The following is a 19,028-nucleotide window of genomic DNA, read 5'->3' as shown; positions in this document are numbered from 1 at the left end:
ATTCTCCGTGGGCACACTCAGCATCTTGTGTCCTTCAGCTGGACACTTTGCAGCTGAATCCTTCCCTAGGTTTAGTACCAAAAGACCAAACAAATGCTCAACATTCCACGAAACCTACATGGCCACAGGAGAAAGGCAAAGCTTCCTAAAACAATGTAAGAGGGCAGCTGTCCATGGACAATGGCCAGTGGGATCATGAGAAAGCATCAATAGGGGAAAAACAGAGGGCTCAGCAGAGGTGATCTGGCTCCAAACCTATGTATCTGGGAGCATCATGGGCTGGACATGGAGGATGTGCCCAAATCAAGAGGGTGTTACAGCCTGTGGGGTCTGAAGATCTTCCCAGAGTCAGTGGGAACATTTTGAAAGACTGAACCAGTGAAATGACAAGATGTGAAATTTACAGAAATCACTCTGGGAACAGTAGAGTGAATAAATGGGAAGGGGCACTAGAAGAGGGAGGAAGATGAGTTAAGAAGCCATTGCTGTTTCACAGTGAAAAGGGGTGAGGTTCTAAACTCAGAAACAAACAGTAGATTGGTAGAGAAGAGGAAACATTTGTGACGTATTTAGGGAGCAAAAACTGTAGGGCAGGAAATGATCTGAAGTAAATGGAAAATTTTCATAGCTCTAGTCTTTTTTTGCACTTCTCCAGAAGAAGATCTTGAGATAAGAGTTTGGATGTAAATTGTTCATTTAGGAAGAGAACTCAGGAAGCACAAGGGATTTCCTTGGGATGGGACCTCTACCTCCCCCACTAACTGCAGGTAAGACAGGGAAGGGAAGGAAGCCAGTGCAGGATGCCTTAATAAGCAACTTGCCACTGTGGGCAGCTGGGGTTCATCTACTATTAGCTCTGGGAGACTGTGTAGAGCATGCTCCAGGAGGGTGGAGGTGCTTGCTTCATTGCCTCCATATTGTCAGTGTCTAGCCCAGTGCCCAGCCCACAGTAGGTACTTTCAATCTTTGTAGAACAAATGAGTGAATAAAAGGCCACCCCTCTTCTTCTCCTGCCCCCCAGACAAACTTTGCTCATTCCCTAGTGCAACAGGCTTATTATCCTGTCAAAAAGAAATGATGTTTAGACACAAACAGTTTTCCTACCAAATAACAAGAAAATGGCAAGTTTGGGCTCAGAGACCTCTAAAGACCTCTTGAGTTCTGCAGTTGGGGAGATAACTTGAAATCAAAGAGTTCTTCGTGAATTCACACATTTAACCCATGATGAGACAAGCTCTACCTTGCAATCAGATGTCGAGGATTGATAATTACATTAGGTTTTACCAGAGAAACAGAACCAAAATTAGGATGTGTGTGTGTGTGCATACACATACGTTATATATACATTATATGTATACACACATTATATAGTATATAGACACATTATATGTACATTATATGTACGTATTGCTCATGTAATTATGGTGTGCAAAATTTTCAGGGCAGGCCAGCAGGCTGGAAACCAAGGGAAGAGCTGATGCTGCAGTTCAGGTGTGAGGACCATCTGCTGGCACAATTCCTCCTTGCTTGGGGGTGGTCAGCCCTTGTTCTATTCAGGCCTTCAGATGATTGGATGATGCCCACCCACGTTATGGAGGGCAATCTGCTTTCCTCAAAGTCCACCAATTTAAATGTTAATCTCATCAAATAAACACCCTCACAGAAACATAAAGAATAATGTTTGACCAAATATCTGGGCACCATGGCCCAGACAAATCAACACATAAAATTAATCATCACAATAAAAAGTATTATGGAATTTGAAGTCATAGATAATGACATTTTATACATGTTGTCATCCTCTGCACCTCCTGTATCTCTATAATTGTTGCCATAGACCCTAAATCTCATGGTGGATCTCATGTTCCAGTTGAGCATGGATGGCTTTTATAAGCAGAGTGATCTTCCCGGGCAGCCTAACCTGGGCTGGTGCTCAGCATGGCAGGAGACACTCGTGAACAACTCTCTTGGTTTCAAGTCAGCGCCCAAGGATATAAGAGGCATTACCAGTCATCACTAACAGCTCCTAATTAGGAGCTTAACATGTAGCTGCCTAGAATAAATTTTTTTCTTATGTCAAGGGACCAATGCTAAATCAACATCCATCCTATACTAAACAGGGTTGCTCTTTGAGGGCCATTGTTTTACTTAATCCGTGTGAGATAGGTAAAACAGGTAATATAGGTGCTATTCTTGGCCCCATTTTATAGATGAGGAAATGGAGGCTCAGAAAGGTTGAGGATTTGCCCAGTGCACCTTGTTCTAATTATCTACCGCAGCAAAACTTAGGCCCCAACTGAGCTGAGTAAAACAGCAACCACTCTGTTGTGCTCAGGAGTCTGTGGGTCAGGAATTCAGACAGAGCCCAGTGGGGTGTCTGGTCTCTGCTCTACAGTGACAAAGACCCCAGCAAGTTTGACTCAAATGACTGGAGGTGGCTGAGACAACTCATCCTGAGGCTTGGTCTGGCTGCCTGCTTGATTCCTTGGTTATTCTTCATGTCACATTTGCTGGGGTTGGAATGTCCAAGTTCACTTTTCTCATTCACACTCTTGGGCTGGCCTGACCTCGCTCTCCCTCCCTACAGCTTGTACTCCCCGGCAGTACGGTGGTCTCAGGGAAATCAGACTTCTTGCATGACAGCTGGTTCCCCCAGGGCAGAAGTTGCAAAAGTCTGCAAGATTTCTTATGACCTGGCCCCAGAAGTTTCACATTGTCACCGCTGCCATATCCTGTTAACCAAGCAAATCACTCAAGCCAGCCTACATCTGATGGGAGGGAAACTGGACTCACTCTCTTAACGGAGGAGTAGTAAAGAATTACAATTGTCTTTAATCTACCATATCCATATTCAGTAAGAGGCAGAACTGGGACTGGCAGCCCAGATTTGCTTGACTTCAAAATCCTTGCTTTTTGCCTAAATTGCTTTGTCTCTGCCAACATCCTGTGAATGATGGCCGCAGGGTTCCTAATTACAAGCAGGTCCCCGGGTCACCATGTAAATAGATAGTCAGCTGCAAGAGTGTAGTGAGATGACACCCCACGACGTGTCAGGCCGAGGCAATGAGAAGGGCCAGTGCCAACGTCCTGCTGGGTAAAAGGGACACCAATGTCATCGCTCATGCTGCAGGGGGCCTCTGGCTGGAAAGGAGAGCAGTATTTCAGAACTGAAGGGAAAATGCTAATGACCGATGCTAATGAGAAAGAGGAAACAAGGAGAGAAGGAGCGAGTTCTGTAAGGAAGAGAAGCCAAGGAATAAAGTACACGCGAGAAGGGGTGGAGAGGCCAAGTCTTCTGCTGCAATCTCCCCTGGGAAAGGATGGAGACACTCTAGGAGCCAGCCCTTCCAGCACAGGAAAGCAAGGACCTGGTTCTCTGGGGCTGTTCCTTCACTAGCCACACAGGTAGATGGTGGTGACTCTGGTCTCGGAGGAATTAAGGAACCCCACAGGAAGGACAGTGTAGAGGAAGGCAAGAGAGCTCCTCTTGAACTCATGGATTCTGGTCTCTCCTGCCTTTCACCCTTGTCTTTGGGGACAGTTATTGGAACTCATGGGAGAATTGAGTATTATTTTTTAAAAAACTTACTAAAGCATCCAGTTCATAGCCCTTCTCTGAGCAACTCTTTACAGCATGTTGGGGATTCCTGTCCGGATTCCAGAAGGGAGATTCTTTTCAAATTTCTGACAGCAGTATTTTCATCCAGTTGAAAACTCTGCTTTTAAAATATGGCATTGACTTTCCACACATTTCTCTTCTCACACTTCCGCAACCTAGAAAGGGGGTGCGATACAGTGCGTGCTGTGTCTTGCCGGCTGCCTCCTGTCAGCTGATTCTTTGCTTTCTTACTAATAGATCTCTGCTTTGGTTTGGACTGAATGTGCCCCTGGCCCAGGCCTGAATCACGATTAGTGTCAGCCAGTTGTGACAAAGCCATACCCTTGGCCAGTGATCAGTGTGCAGGTGAGCTTGTAACCTCCCAATCATTGCTAATGAGATGTCATGGGAAATCAGCCGGGGTTTTCTGGGTAAAATTCTTCCTCCTAAAGAAAGAGAATAGCACAAAAAGAAGGTGCTTTTTGCTCTTATCCTGTCTGTTTTGAGTGATATTATGTGAAGATCTAATGCCTTGAGTTCCTGCAGCCATCTTGTGACTAAGAGGAGAAAGGCACCAAAAAAAAAAAAAAAAAATTATCAGTGGTGCTGACTCAGGGCTCTGACCTTGTTGAGTCACAGAATCAGCCCTGCTGCCAGCTGTGCACCAGCTCTGACTTGGGCATCCAGGTGAACTTCTCCATCATCCAATCGGTTGCAACCATACCTTCTCCTGTGAGTTCTGAACCCCAGCCCTGGAGAGATTTGCCTTTCTTGAGTGCCCTTAGAGTTCTCATTTCACATTCACAGCTACTCTTGTATTATAGTTTAATAATTCTTTGTAGTAAACTTTTCCTCATCCTGTGCTGGAGCAGTCCATTCTCTCCTCATCTTCCCATCACTCTTCACCTTATCAGGTTTCTGTCTCCTGATTGAACCCAGACTGATGTATTGAGTTTCAGAATTAAGTGATACTTATAATAAAATTTTAATGATAGAGATTAGTAGCAAAATTATCCACATGATTGGGAAAAGCCTATCACAGATAAGTAAAAGCTGTGTTGACTGAGCTGGCGGTGGGAGGGTAGGGGAAGGGCTGAGGGGCACAGTGGGTGGTGGCTGCTGATTTCTCCAAGAGCAAAGGAAGGCACTGCGAAGGATGGGCCACACGGAGGGTCATTTCTCTAAGTGCAGCTTCCTGGCCACCTTCCTTGGAACCACCAATGCAGCTGGATAAAATGCTAAAAATGCTCCAAACCTTCTAAATCAGCATTGCTGGGGGTGTGCCCTGGGAATCCTCCTTTAAAAACCCTCCTAGGGGGATCCATAAGCACATGAAAAGCATGCAATTCCTTGCTTCAGGGAATGTCTCCTATTAAGTCACTTTCAAAGGGTCAGGCAGCACCTGGACAAGTTTCTGAAATGCCAGCTCTAGGTCTCATGAGGTCCTTTGCCCTGGGAATGCGATTTTACAAGTGGGGAGGGGGCTTCCTATGCTAGAATTGAAGACCCCATTGTGAACACTAGCTTTAGGGACTGAATGAGGAAAGATTTATTTGGGAGCGAAAAATGAGGAGGAGAGGACCATTTCTGGCTGGGGCTGCAGGACTTCCTTGGAGCAGGCTAAGGTGAAGCAACCTTGCATGATATTTAAGGATGAAATAGCCTAGAGTCAGCAGAATTATCAGGCTGAAGCAGGTTGGCAGATTGGTGGATGTAGTTGGCACAGGTGTGGGGAACTGTCAACCCATCAGAACAGGGACAGGCTAGAGAACAACATGAGGAGAGCCTAAGGGGAAGGATGTGCCAGTGCCCCCCATGGTGACACCTAGCTGTGATGGAGCAGTGTCCAGCACTGTCCTGACACACTGTGCCAGGCGCTCTCTTAGGCACTTGTATTAGATGCTGCTGGTGCCCTGCCTCATCCCTTCGGGGTCCCCATACCCACCCAGAGCTGCTCCCTGAGAACACCAGAGCCTGGCCCAGGGCACATCCATCTGCCTCCAGCAGCAGGTCTAGACTTGGCCACAGGGCGAGCTGCCTGCCAGAGGGTTAACAGCCCTGGGCACACCCCACAATTAGCATTTCTAAATTCCTGACAAATATTTATCTTAGGGATTCTGGGTGAGGAATCAGAATTCCTGGGAACTCCTAAAATCATTAATTATTATGTACTATACTTTTATTTATGGAAGGAAAGTAGTTTAGTGTTTTAATAGGATTTTTAAAAAGTATTTTAGTTGTATTTACAAAGAATCATAGCCTATAGCAAATATTCAGATGCTGGAAAACACCAGTGAATATTACGAGGTAGTATTTGTGTAATGTAATAGTCAACATGCCAGCAGGGTTAACAACATTATGCAGAATCACAAGTCAAAGTGGCCAGTTTAGGAACTCATTTAATTGCTTCCTAAACTTGTTATTTCTTGGAACACCAATAACATTCATAGGATTGAATAAGGCACACGCAGCACATAAACTTTTTAATATTTGTTGTATTTGCAAGAATGGTGTCAGGAGCAGACAGTACCTGCAATACACCCTTGTCACATGGCCACGCTATGAGCGAGACTGATTAGATTGTGACATTTCTCTGACACTCCTGTCCTGGTTCCTGAAAATGTAGCCTTGACCTTGCACTCTGCATGTCAGCCCTTCCTGCTCTTGCTCTCAGCTGACCCAGCGGGTTTGTTTGAAACAGTGATGGCTCTTTGTTGATTCTTAAAATTCATAACGCTTTCTTCTGTTTGTCTTCTTAAATTCTCATATTTTTCTTGGGATTTTAGATTTGGGATACATAAACTTCCTGAGAAATTTCGGAAAGCAATTCCCACATAGAAACATCACCCTCAACCAATGAGGAACAGGGAGTTGGGACGATTCTTAGGCATATTATAGACTTCTTGTCTCTTAATATTCTGCAGTGGGATTGAGTACCAAGTGTGGACAGCAGTAACTGACTCCATAGCACACACTTTAGTGTCTGCCTTCTCTTCCCTGTCTAATTTCAACACTGCATATGACTGCTTTTTTGAGGGGGAAAGTGTTGGGGAGCTGTTAAGGGCTGAATTGTGTCCCCACAAATTCATATGTTGAAGTGCTAATCCGCAGTGCTCCAAAATGCGACTGTGTTTGGAGATAGGGTCTTTGCAGAGGTAATTAAATTAAAATGAGGTCATTTGGGTGAGCCCTAATCCACTTTAACTGGTGTACTTATAAGAAGAGGAAATTTGGACATAAAAACGTATAGAGGGACAACCACATGAAGACACAGAGAGAAGGTGGCCATCTGCAAGCTAAGGAGAGAGGCATCAGAAGAAACCAACTCTATGGACACCTTGACCTTGGACTTCTAACCTCCAGAACTGCAAGACAGCAGATTTCTGTGTACGAGGCCCCCTGTCTGTGGTACTTTGCTATTGCAGGCCTAGCAAACCAGTGCAGATTTATCTCCAAATAAACTGCTTGCACCTGAATCTTTGTCTCACAGTTCGCTAAAGTAAGAAGCAAACCAAGAATACGGGTTTCTATGAATCCTAACAACAAAGTTGAAGGGTAGGCCTTATTATCTTTGTTAACAGATTAGAAAGCTGGAGCCCAGAAAGACAAAGATAAGAGAGACTTTGAAATTGGTTTTGTCTGAGTCCACCGAGTCCAAGACCATGATCTTTCCCCGACTGTGTCTGTCCCCTGCCCCGCTCCCCCCCCACCCCCCCACCCCCGTAATGCCTGCAGATAATCTCTGGGCTGTCCCATTCAACAGCACTTTGCATTCCGTTTGGATTCCTAAGTGTGGTGGCCAAGGCAGGACTTCAGCCTGGGGGTAGCTCTTCTGTTGACTTAGGTGAAACAAGCAGGGCTGGGTCTTGCCTCCCAGAGAGCACACTGGGAGTGGCAAGGCCCTGGCTTGTCTCTGGAGTGCTGTTTATGTGACACCACTTTAAGGTGGGAGGGCAGATGAGTGGAAAATGTTTTAAATGTCACCATTTACGCTTGGACTCATGGGGGAGGTCTGAGTCCTTCAAAAGCGGGAAAATATGAATTTGGAAAGCAGCAAAATATTGGGAGAATAATGCTTGAAGAGAAGGGGCTTGATCTTCTCCAACTGGAAAGAATCGTAGGTATGTTCACATCTTGAGGGAAGAGCCAATGCAAGCAGGTGAGCTCTGGAGAATTTCAAGAGGCAAGAGGGACAGAGGTCAGGAGATGCTGGGGGCTGCGAGAGTGTCTGAGACCAAGGTGAGCGTCTCTGGGAGGAAAGGGAAGGTGGGAAGGCAGGCAGTTTGGGGAGGAGGCTCAGAAGCCTGGCCTTGTAATGTTTCTGGGGCGGGAAGATTTATCCTGGGTAAGTGGCTTACGGTACTTCGAGACAGATGTGGCCCTCCCTCAGCAACGCGGCCAGATCATCTGTTATGCTTTCTCCATAAATATGTCTCTCTGAATGTCGACAGGGAGAGATTTGGAAATAAAACAACAGAAAAAAAGTTTTCTATGGACATGAAAGGCTTAATTTATCACTAGCCTTACACACAAATGAAAATGATTTGCTTTTTTAAAAGACTGTTTGCTGAACAAATGTTTCCAAAATGCAATAGATTATTGCCATTATTGTACCCACTTTTTAAAAATTTACCAACGGATAGACAGGGGTTCGGAGAATGTTTTCATACATTTCTCTGTGCAAGTGGGACCTACGATGGAATTGCCTGGGAGGAGTTTCACGTACAGCAAGGCTGGACTTTTCAACTTGCTGAACTGCTGCCCTTTGGAGCAAGTGCTACCATTTCTACTTCACTTAGGATATGCCTTTGCCTTCCCCAAGCTTCCAAAAAACACATGCTAGCAATGTATGAACACCATCCCCTAGGTTCCCACCCAGAATGCTAATCCTGTATCATGGGCAAGTGCTTCCCCATCAATAACCATTCCTGTACCAATTTTATGTTCTACCTCCACCTGGCATCTGAGGATCCATTCCTGCATAAACTCTCCTGAGTTCTGCTGGTTCAAGTTGACTGGACCCTGCAGCTCCTTCATGGTATACCCCTTTCCTCCGTCTGCAGGCCCAGCCCTTAGCCAGCCAGCTTAAGCTGTGACTGAACCCTACTCATTGGTCTGGGGGCCAGAAAAGGAGGTGGAGGGTGGAGGGGACATTTTATACTGCAAGACCTTTAATTAAGACTTAAACAGGGAAGAGTGGGCCTGTTCTGCAAGTCCCAAGCATTCAGGGGAATCTTGTTTTCTGCTGCTTTAAATTTCCTGACTCCACTTCCAAAGTCAATATAGCATTATTCCCAGTGTTGTAGTAGTGTGTTATTAACATCCTTTAATTTGAACATTGAATTATTGGGTTCGTACCATGTCTTGGTGACAGCAAGCCCATGAGACTGCAGCTGTGTATGCCTGTGTAAGTGTTTTATCAGCCTCATAGCAGCTTTTGTTATGGCTGTTACTCGAAAAAGGCATCTATTGATGGTGCTGATGACTAACTAATATGTGTGGGGCAGGAGGGAAAGATTTTCATAGATGAGATTGTCTTGCTTCCTTACCTGTGGTGTTCCCCAGCTCAGTGTAATAATTTTTCTTCTTCACCTCTGGTTTTTCCTCCCCCAGAGCCGCTATGGCTTCTCTGAGGAGAAACAGTCCTCCGCTATCTCATGAGTGGCACCTTCCTGGGTCCCTGCCATCTGTAGCCTGCTGTTCTGGCTGCTGCAGAGCGCCCTGGACTTGGAGTCAAAGGCATAGCTGGAGCCCAGGCTCCTCCCTCAGTAGCTCTGGTATGGGCTGGGTCACTTCACTTCTCTGGGCGCCAGATGGACCCTGCAAAACAGGGTGCAGGGGAGGAGGTAGGCGATGCGGAATCTCTGTGATGCCTCAGAACCACGAGTGTCTGTGACTATCCATCCATGTCTGCTTCTCCTCTGGGGAATCCTAATCACTTGGGGTCACAGGTCCTGATTTCCTCAGGAGCATCTCCACGGTTTCACACAAGGCTGGTTTTTAGTAAGTGTTCTCTGGTTGGTTACTACGTCCTTAGTTTCTCTTTATGTAGCTGAGAGGGGATGATGCATTAAATGGGTAAAATGGGATATTTTCAGAATTGCTTTCTCAAATTCTTCCTGGCTGTGTTGCTATGGAACATGGCCCTCGAGCTGGCATTTCACTCCCTATTGACATTACAACCTGGGGCAAGGGACTCGACTTCAAAGAATTCAAGGTGAGGAGGCAAATAGCTTGTTGGACCAAATGAGAGAATCCCTGCACAGGAGTGAGGTGCTTCTCATCTTCATGCCTTTAGCACGGTGCCTGGGGTCTTTCCCAACACTTCTCATTCTGCATGCTTGAGCTCACTTGGAACCCCTTGTGGACGGCACCATGGCTTCCTCATCCATGGTGGCTGAGCCCACCTAAGACAGCTCATAACCACGGGTGGCCCTCAAAAAGTCCAGCCTCTTCACCTTTCTTCCACTCCTTTCTTGAGTCCTCTCTGTGGCCAGTTCTGTAAGATATCTAGGAATTCTGATGTCTCTTTCATGCTCTTTTTATTTAGTATTTTAGACTCAACAAGTCCCTTTGTTAATTTCAATTGCTAAAACCCCAAACCAGAGGCCAACACATGGCGGAGATATCTTTCTGGAGGCAAATGTCTGTGCTTGATTTAAACTCAGGCAGGGTTAGCACAACACCGGCTGGATGAAACAATTTTAAAAAGCTTTAAAAGATACTATTTCCAAATGCCTAGACATTTGGTTTCATTGGATGCAGCCGGGGTGTGGAGTGAGTTTTCCGGGGCTCGGGTGCTTCTGACCTTTGCTCAGGCAAAGACTGTGGTTAGAGTTGCTTGTGGCCTTGTCTTCTGCAGTCTCTAATTCTCTATTCACCTTTTCTAAGACCTATTTTCCTGCCCTTTAATCATTTTTATTGCTTTTCCCTGGACCATCTCCAGGTCTTGACATCTCTCTTAAAATGTAGAGGCCACAAACTGGGTAAAGAACCCTAATGAGGAAGGGAACAATATGGAGTCCATTAGGAGGATTAATACCTGGCCCTGCATATGCTGCTAATTCATCCCAGCTCTTAAAGTCACGTCCAGGAGGCTTCCTTGCTTTGAGACTGTGGTCCTTGATGACATGTGGTGCTTTCACTGCAGCACTGCTCACGGGCCTGCCATTCTGCAGCTCAGACCTCCTCAGTTTGGTTTGACTTCTGCTCAGGCTGCTTTGTCTTGCATGAATCTGCTTTGAGTGAAGCTCTTTTAGTTTTAAAGTTTTGCCTGGAATTTAGTCTCACTTGACAATCTGCAAACTTCCCATTGCATCACCAAGCTCAGCAGCAGAACTGTTCAATGCACCTCCATGCCTGGTATGCTGGCCAGAGGAGCCACACAGGGGCTTCGGGGTCTCTTGTTCTGTCCAGAGTGTGCAATCAATCACTGGGCTGATCGGGTCCTGCACCAGCAAGCAGAGGCAGCCCACGCATCCTGAAGTGTTGCTACGGGAATTATGTTCAGTGGTCCAGGCAGCAAAACATAGCATGACCTTGGTGGCTGGTAAGCAAGTGGCCACTGTGGATTTGTAAAAAACAAATGGTGCAGAGGCTGCACTTGGTACTTTCTTATTCTAACATTTAATGAAATCAGAAACCATGGCCTTACACTACGACTCAGGGGAGGACTGTGTGTCAAGAGAGGGCAACTGTGTGGTGAGAGATTGCTTCATTTAATATTGAATATGCTTCTCTGCTAAGTAAACCCAAGGATGCTGCTTGGAGAATCCAGATACTACTTGAGGTGGGGGATTTCCTGAGTAGATTGTCTCAAGGGCTGTGGGACAGTCATGTCAAGGATGAACCTTGCTGACTCAGGGCTGCTGGATGCAGAGAGCAAGTGTGGGCTCCAGACTAGAAGTCCTAGTCCTTGCCAACCCCTCTGGCCTACAGCCAGCTGTGGGCCTTAGAGTCTTTTCAACTGCTGCTAAAAAAAATGATTTTGCATGCATATCTCCCAAGGTCATTGTGATGATCAAACAAGGCAGTGGATGTTATAGGCCTTTGTACATGACAAAGGATTCTGCAGGACAAGTTAGTTTTTGAACATATTCATTCCTCATTGAATGGTCTTGACATCTTTATCAAAAATCAATTGATCATAGATATATGGGTTTAGTTCTGGACTTTCAATTCTGTTCTATTGACTTATCTGTCCTTATGACAATACAATGCTGTCTTGATTTCTGTAGCTTTCTAGTGAGTTTTGAAATTGGGGAGTGTGATTCCTTCACCTATTTTTTTCTTCCAATATTATTTTGGCTATTCTGGGTCTCTTCCATTTCCATATAAATTTTAGGATCATCTTGTCAATTTCTGCAAAAAAAAAAAAAAGGCAGTTGAAATATTAATAGAGATTGCGTTTAATCTGTAGGTCAATTTGGGGAGCAGTTGACATCCTAAAAATAATTAGTACTCCAATCAATGAATATGGGATATCTTTACATTATTTAGGTCTTTAATTTATTTCAACAATGCTTTGTAGTTTTCAGGATACAAGTTTTTTACTTGTTTAATTCGTAAGTATTTTATTCCTTTTTATGTTATTGCATAGTTGTTTTCTTAATTGCATTTAGGATTGCTCTTGGTTAGTGTATAGAAATACAATTAATTTTTATAGTTTGATCTTGTATCTTACAAACACACTGAATATGTTTATTAGCACTAATAGATTTTTGTGGATTTCTTAGGATTTTCTATATTCAAGATAATGCCCGTTAATTTGTTAATAATTTGCTAATAATCTGTTAATAAAAATAGTTGTAACTCTTCCTTTCCAATCTGGATTCCTTTCATTTCTTTTTCTTTCATAAATAGACCTGGCTAGAGTCTCCAGTATAATGCTGCATAAAAGTGGTAAGAGCGGACATCTCTGTCTTGTTCTTAATCTTAGGGGAAAATCTTTCAGTCCTTCATCATTATGTAATATTGATATTGGTTTTTCATATATCAAGTTGAGAAAGTTCACTTCTATTCCTAGTTTGTTAAATATTTTTACTGTGAAAGGTTGTTATATTTTGTCAGTTTCCACCCCCCTGTATCTATTGAGATGATCATGTCATTTGTTCTTTGTTCTATTAATGAGGCGTATAATTTTGATTTTCATATACTGAACTACCTTTACACGTATGAACTATATCCCATTTGTTCATAGCATATAATCCTATTAATGTGTCACTGGATTTGGTTTGCTAGTATTTTGTTAAGGATTTTTGCATCCATATTTATAAGAGATACTGGTCTGTAATTTTCCTGTGATGTCTTTGATTGGTTTTGGCATCAGGGTAATAATGACATCATAGAATAAGTTGGGAAAAGTTCCTTTCTCTTTTTTGGAAGAGTTTGTGAAGGATTAATGTTAATTCTTTTAAAAATATTTGGTAGAATTCACCATTAAAGCTGTCTGGTTTTGTGCTTTTTCTTTGTGAGAAGTTTTTTGATTAGTAATTCAATCTCGTTACTTGTCGTAAGCCTATTCGAATTTTCTATTTCTTCTTCAGTGAGTTTTTGTAGTTCATCTTCCTAGGAATTTGTTACCTTCATCTAGGTTGTCTAATTTGTTGAGGTACAATTTTTCATAGTATTTCCTATAATTCTTTTTATTTCTGAAAGGTTGGTAATAGCATCCTCTCTTTCCTGATTTTATAATTTGAATTTTCTCACTTTTTTCTTTCTGTTCAGCCTAACTAAAGTTTTGTCAATTTTTCAATGAACCAAGTTTTCATTTTGTTGATTTTTTTCTGTTGCTTTTCCATTCTCTATTTATTCCTGCCCTAATATTTATTATTTCTTTCCTTCTTCTTGCTTTGGGTTTTGTATGCTCTTTGATTTCTTGTTTTTAAAGTAGTTGTTTAGGTTATTGAAAAGGGTCATGTACTTTTAAAAATCCATTCTGCTAAGCTCTGCTTTTAATTGGGGAGTTTATTTTTATTCATATCTGATATATAGGATTCACGTCTGTGGTTTTACTATTAATATTTATATTCCATATATTCTATGCCTTTTTGTTTCCATTACTATCTTCTTTTTAGTTAACTAAATATTTTCTAGCATTTTATTTTAATTCTTTAGTGTTTCTTTTATTATATTTTTTTGAGTTATTTTCTTAGTGATTACCCTGTGAATTACAATTAATGTATTAACTTACTCCAATCTACTTTGTATCAATATCAACTTAATTATAAGAGTATACAAATACTTTGTAAATAAATATTTATGGCTTCACTCTATCCCCCCTCCTTTGTGCCGCTATTACCATGGAAATTGCATCTTTTTTCCCTTTTATTTCAGTTGACACGTATTAATTATACATGTTTATGGGGTATACAGTGATATCTTGATACATATATGCAATGTATAATGATCAAATCATGGTAATTAGCATATCCGTCACCTCTACATCTTGATACGTTGTTTGCCCATCAACACAGATTTATAATTATTTCTTGATGCAATTCCCTTTTAAATCAGATAGGATAAACAAAGAATTACAAGCAAGACTCTTAAACTCTGTTTACACGCTATCTTATACTCTATTTTATATTTACCTTTGTTGTTATCTTTGTAGCATGGTTTATTTTTTTCATCTGAATTTGAGCTATTGTCCTTTCATTTCAGTCTAAAGGACTTCTTAGGCCAGGGGTAGTGACTCATGCTTGTAATCCAGTACTTTGGGAGGCTGAACCAAGAGGATCACTTGAGAGCAGGAGTTTGAGACCAGCCTGGGCAACATAGCTAGACCTGTCTCTACAAGAAATTTAAAAATTAGCCGGGTGAGGTGACACACACCTGTAGTCCTAGCTTCTTGGGAGGCTGAGATGGATGAATTGCTTGAGACCTGGAGTTCAAAGTTGCAGTGAACTCCAGCCTGAGCAAGAGAGTGAGACTGTCTTTAAAAATAATAAATGAATAAATAAATCTTTGTAAGGCAGGTCTAGAGATAGATTCTTTTAGTTTTTATCTCTCTGAAAATGTTCTAATTTCTCCTTCATTTTTGAAGGATAATATTGCTGGATACAAATTATTTGTTGACAGTGTTTTTCTTCTTTTCTGTCAGCATTTTGAATATGTCATCCAATATCTTCTGACATCTATGGTTTCTGATCAGAAATAAACTCTTAGTCTTACCAGGGATCCTTGAATGTTACTTGCCTGTCTCTTATGCTTTCAAGATTCTCTCTCTGTCTTTGTCTTTCAACAGTTTGATTATTATATGTCTGGCTGTGCCTCTCTTTGAGTTTATTCTACTTGGACTTTGTTGAGCTTCTTGTATGTGTAGATTAATGCCTTCCATCAAATTTGGGAAGTTTTGGGTCATTATTTCTTTGAATATTCTTTCTGTCCCTTTCTTTCTCTCCCCTCTTTCTGAGATTCTTCTTATATACGTGTTGTTTTGTTGATGGTGTTCCAAAGCCTTCTGAGGATGTGTTCATTTTCTTCATTTTACTGTCTTTCTGTTCTTCAGGCTGGATAATATCAATTGACCAGTTTGCTGACACTCTCTTCTGCTTCTTCAAATTTAGTGCTCAGCCTCTATAGTGAATTTTTCATTTTAATTATTGTACTTTTCAACTCCAGAATTTCCATTGGTTTTTCAAAAAATATATAATTTCCATTCCTTTATGAATATCTCTATTTGGTCAAACATGGTTTTCATGTTTTCCTTTAGTTCCTTAGACACGGTTTCCTTTAGCTCTTGGAGCACATTTAAAATGGCTGATAAAAAGTTTTTTTTCCTATTAAGTCCAAAGTCTGTGCTTTCTCAGGGAACACTTTCTATTGCTTGCTCAATTTCCTATTTAAAGCCACACTTTCTTGTTTCTTTACATGCATTGTAACTTCTGTTGATAACTGGCTGTTTACAATAATATAATGTGGCATCTCTTGAAATCAGATTCTCTGCCCTCACAGAATATATTGTTGCTGCTATTTGTAGCTGTTTTTATATATTTAGTAACTTTTCTGAACTAGTACTATAAAGTCTGTATTCTTTGTCATTTGTGGCCGTTGAAGTCTCTACTTGGTTAGCTTAGTTGTTAGCTAATGATCACACAGAGATTTCCTCAAATGCCTGGAACCAATAAATCTCCAAGTCAGGTCACATACAGACAGCCTTGCAAGTGGAGTTTTCCAGGGAGCTCCCAGACATGTCTGAACAGACAGTTCAGATAAGGACAAATCTTTGGGAAGAAGGCTTTAAAAAAGCTCCATCCTGCTCCCTCTGGGTGGCTCCAGGGCTGCCCTAGGAATGTGGGTTGTTATTTTTCGAGGCTATAGCAGGGCAGGAGAGTGAGGGACAGAGGCAAGGTAAAATACCACAAAACTTACGGTTATTACTGAGATTTGGCTGTTTTTCTTAAATAATTGTTTCCTGAGTTGCTGCAAGCTTTTGGTTAATTTCTAGAGCTCTGGAGAAAGTTGATTCTGACCATTTTTGCCAACTTTCTCATTGCTTCTGTGGAGAAGAACAATTTTTGGCAGTCTTCACTCCACCATTTATGCTGACTTCATTCCTTGATGTTTTTTTGAATCAATCATCCAAATAATAGTCACATCTGTCTGTTGAAAGAACACAGTGCTCTGTAATATGACTTTTAGTGTTCACATCTTGGCCTTGCCACTTACTAGTTGTGGCCTTTGACAAGTTACTACTTAACTTGTCTGGGTATTGGCTTTTTTTAATGAACTGGGCATGTTAATAATATTTACCTTGTAGCTTAGTTGTGACTCTGGAAAATGAGGTAATATGTGGGTAGTTCTTATAGTGATAGTTAACACAGAATAAGCATTTGTTGACTCTTACCTATTGTTATGGTTACTTTGAATTTTCATTACAATCCTGCATAGTTGATGGGCCAACTTCTAACCTGAGGTTAGTAGAATTATTTCCTGAAGTCACAGAGGTAATGAATGATCGATTCAACTCATCTTGAAGAGTTGTTGCAAGGATTAGAGATAAAATATGTAAAATTTTCAGCTTATACTTAGAAGGTGATCATTAAATGGGAACCTCTCCTACAAATTATGGCTCTAGTATTTTTTCCACTTTGGGTGAACAGTACATAGCTCTTTGATTATTTTTACAATTTTTTAGATGGGTATGTGCTGGATTTAAGTGCATGTTGCAGTTGCGTGGGGGTTTGGGTGAAACTTTTCTTCCATCTGATATTCAGGTTCGGGCAAAGTTCAAAGACTCAGAAGCAAGGATTGGCCGCGATGGGCCTCTGGGCATGGTTATAGCGACATGGATGAGCAGGGGTAGCCCAGTGTGAGGGCTCAGCACATTCTGGAACTTATCATCAGTTCTGAAGACCTTTAGAGGAGAAGGAGGCAAGTAAAAGGTCTTTCAAAGCACAGCAAACGGGGTAAAAGCAGTTGATCAGGAGTAGCTAAAAATGGAACAGGTGGCCTCCATAAATACCAGCTGTGCATTATGGCCAATTTTATTACCGGTTTATAATGTTGTCCATGGCTATTTTATAACGGTTTTCTTTATTCCTGACATTGTTGTAAATCTTGCTATAAAATTGCTCTAATGTGGTAGAGAGGCAATGAGACGAAATGGGGAACTTCAAGGACCAGTCAGTTGTCGTGGAAAGGAAAGGAGGCTGCGGACGCCCAGAGAGAAAATAAAGGAAAGCCACGGGGAAAAATAAGTGGGCGGGATGTCTGATTATGTGCTGGAATTTGTCCTCTCAAGTCCATTTGAAAGCAAGAGCAGATTGCACTTTTGGGATGAATCCACCAGGTGGCACCACTGAAAACATTTGTTAGAAGGCTCCTTTCTTAGCTTCTTAGAAGTAGTAAACCTGTTATTTTTAGAAGTGGAAACAAGAGTTGTTCATTTGTGGAGGGGAAGTTCATGGGTGCTTCTTATAGTATCCTCTGTAATTTTATATTCCTGTAGTTTCCAACAGTGAAAGATCATTTCCTCAAAAGATACAATGTGAACTTGTCTAGGTTTCATCAGGAGCATGAGCTACACCTCCCAGATTCAGGGATATCTTCCCATTAATATTAATGTACTCTGTTTTCTCATCTTTTCTTGGTCTGGGACTATCTAAGCCTTTATAGATTTAATTTTCCTTTTTATCATCTCTGCCAAGAGGTGAGGAGACTGCTAAATAGTCCCCCCATTTCCCCTCCCCGTAGCCAGCTGCTGGCTGTGTTCCTATATGGCCTGTCCAAGGTGTTCTTCTAGGACTTGGAAGCCCTGGAAAGGCTCTCGTGGGCAGGTCCCCACGATTCTTAAAATTATGTACCAAGAACAGCACAGAAGTGAAATCTGAGAAAAATGGGTCCCTGGCCCCTTCTGCCTCTTTTGTATTAGCTCTCTATTTAATTCAAGGGTTGTTGCAAGGATCGAAGAAGATAATGTGTGCAGAGTGGTCAGCATATGGCCTGGCACATGGTAGGTGCTTAATGCATGTAAAAAAAGAAAGGTTTATAAAAAACTTATGTGTATTAAACAAATATCTTTTCAGCAGAAGCCAAAAGAAACTTCTTGTCTATCTCAGCTTTTCTTCTCACTAATTTTTCTAGGAATCAGGAAAGATGTGAGGAACTAGGAACTGAAATCTAGCATTAGTCTTCATTCTTGGAGCCAGAGGTGGGCCTTGCCTAGCAGCGAAAAGACAGGCTGGTGGTTTTGATGTTGAGTTCTTTTCTTTCTTTTTTTTTTTTAAATAGTGTCTAACATTCTCTGAGGTGAGGCTAAAGACTTGCATGTTGGAAGGAGTTAGCAGGAAACAGGCAGGCTCAGTTTCTGTTTCCCACGGGGAAGTGCAGGAGCAGCCTGCAGACAAGCCCCTCTGAAGGCAAAGCACCCTGCACGCTTCAGGTGAAAACTGCAACAGGGAATTAGAGATGCCCGGGGTAGTTGTGATTTTCACTGTCCATTTATCTATAATCATTTCTGTAAGGAAGATTGATGGATGCAGGGGCACGGGGGAAGGGCAGAAAGCAGCACCTCTGAATAGTGATGCACAGGAATTGATATAGTATCAGAACTGTGCTCTGGATGGTTGTTTTCCCGGGAAGCTAGAGATGATGGGCAGTCTTTATCCTCCAAGTTGTTTAGCTCTTCTGTCAGGTACGGGGTCCTGCAAGGAGCTGCTTAATGAGCCAAAGGTCCCGCCTCTTAAGTACCTCACCAGCTCTAATGTATGTGTGTCACCTTGATGTGAATCGGAGCAGGGGTTGATGGATACTGTCTAGAGGCGTGCCAGCAATGAGCTCCTTGTGCAGCCTGCCACCGGAGCCTCAAGTTCAACTTCCAGAGGGCCTGCAGGGCAGCCCTGCCGGGGCACCTTTAGGGCAGAGGATCCTGGAAACGAGCAAATGGTATGAAAGTCTGAGGGTGAGGGCAGGGAGGGAGTGATGTGTT

Source organism: Lemur catta, chromosome 9, assembly GCF_020740605.2.
Source record: "Lemur catta isolate mLemCat1 chromosome 9, mLemCat1.pri, whole genome shotgun sequence".
Taxonomy (NCBI): Eukaryota; Metazoa; Chordata; class Mammalia; order Primates; family Lemuridae; genus Lemur; species Lemur catta.
This window is presented reverse-complemented; position numbering follows the sequence as displayed.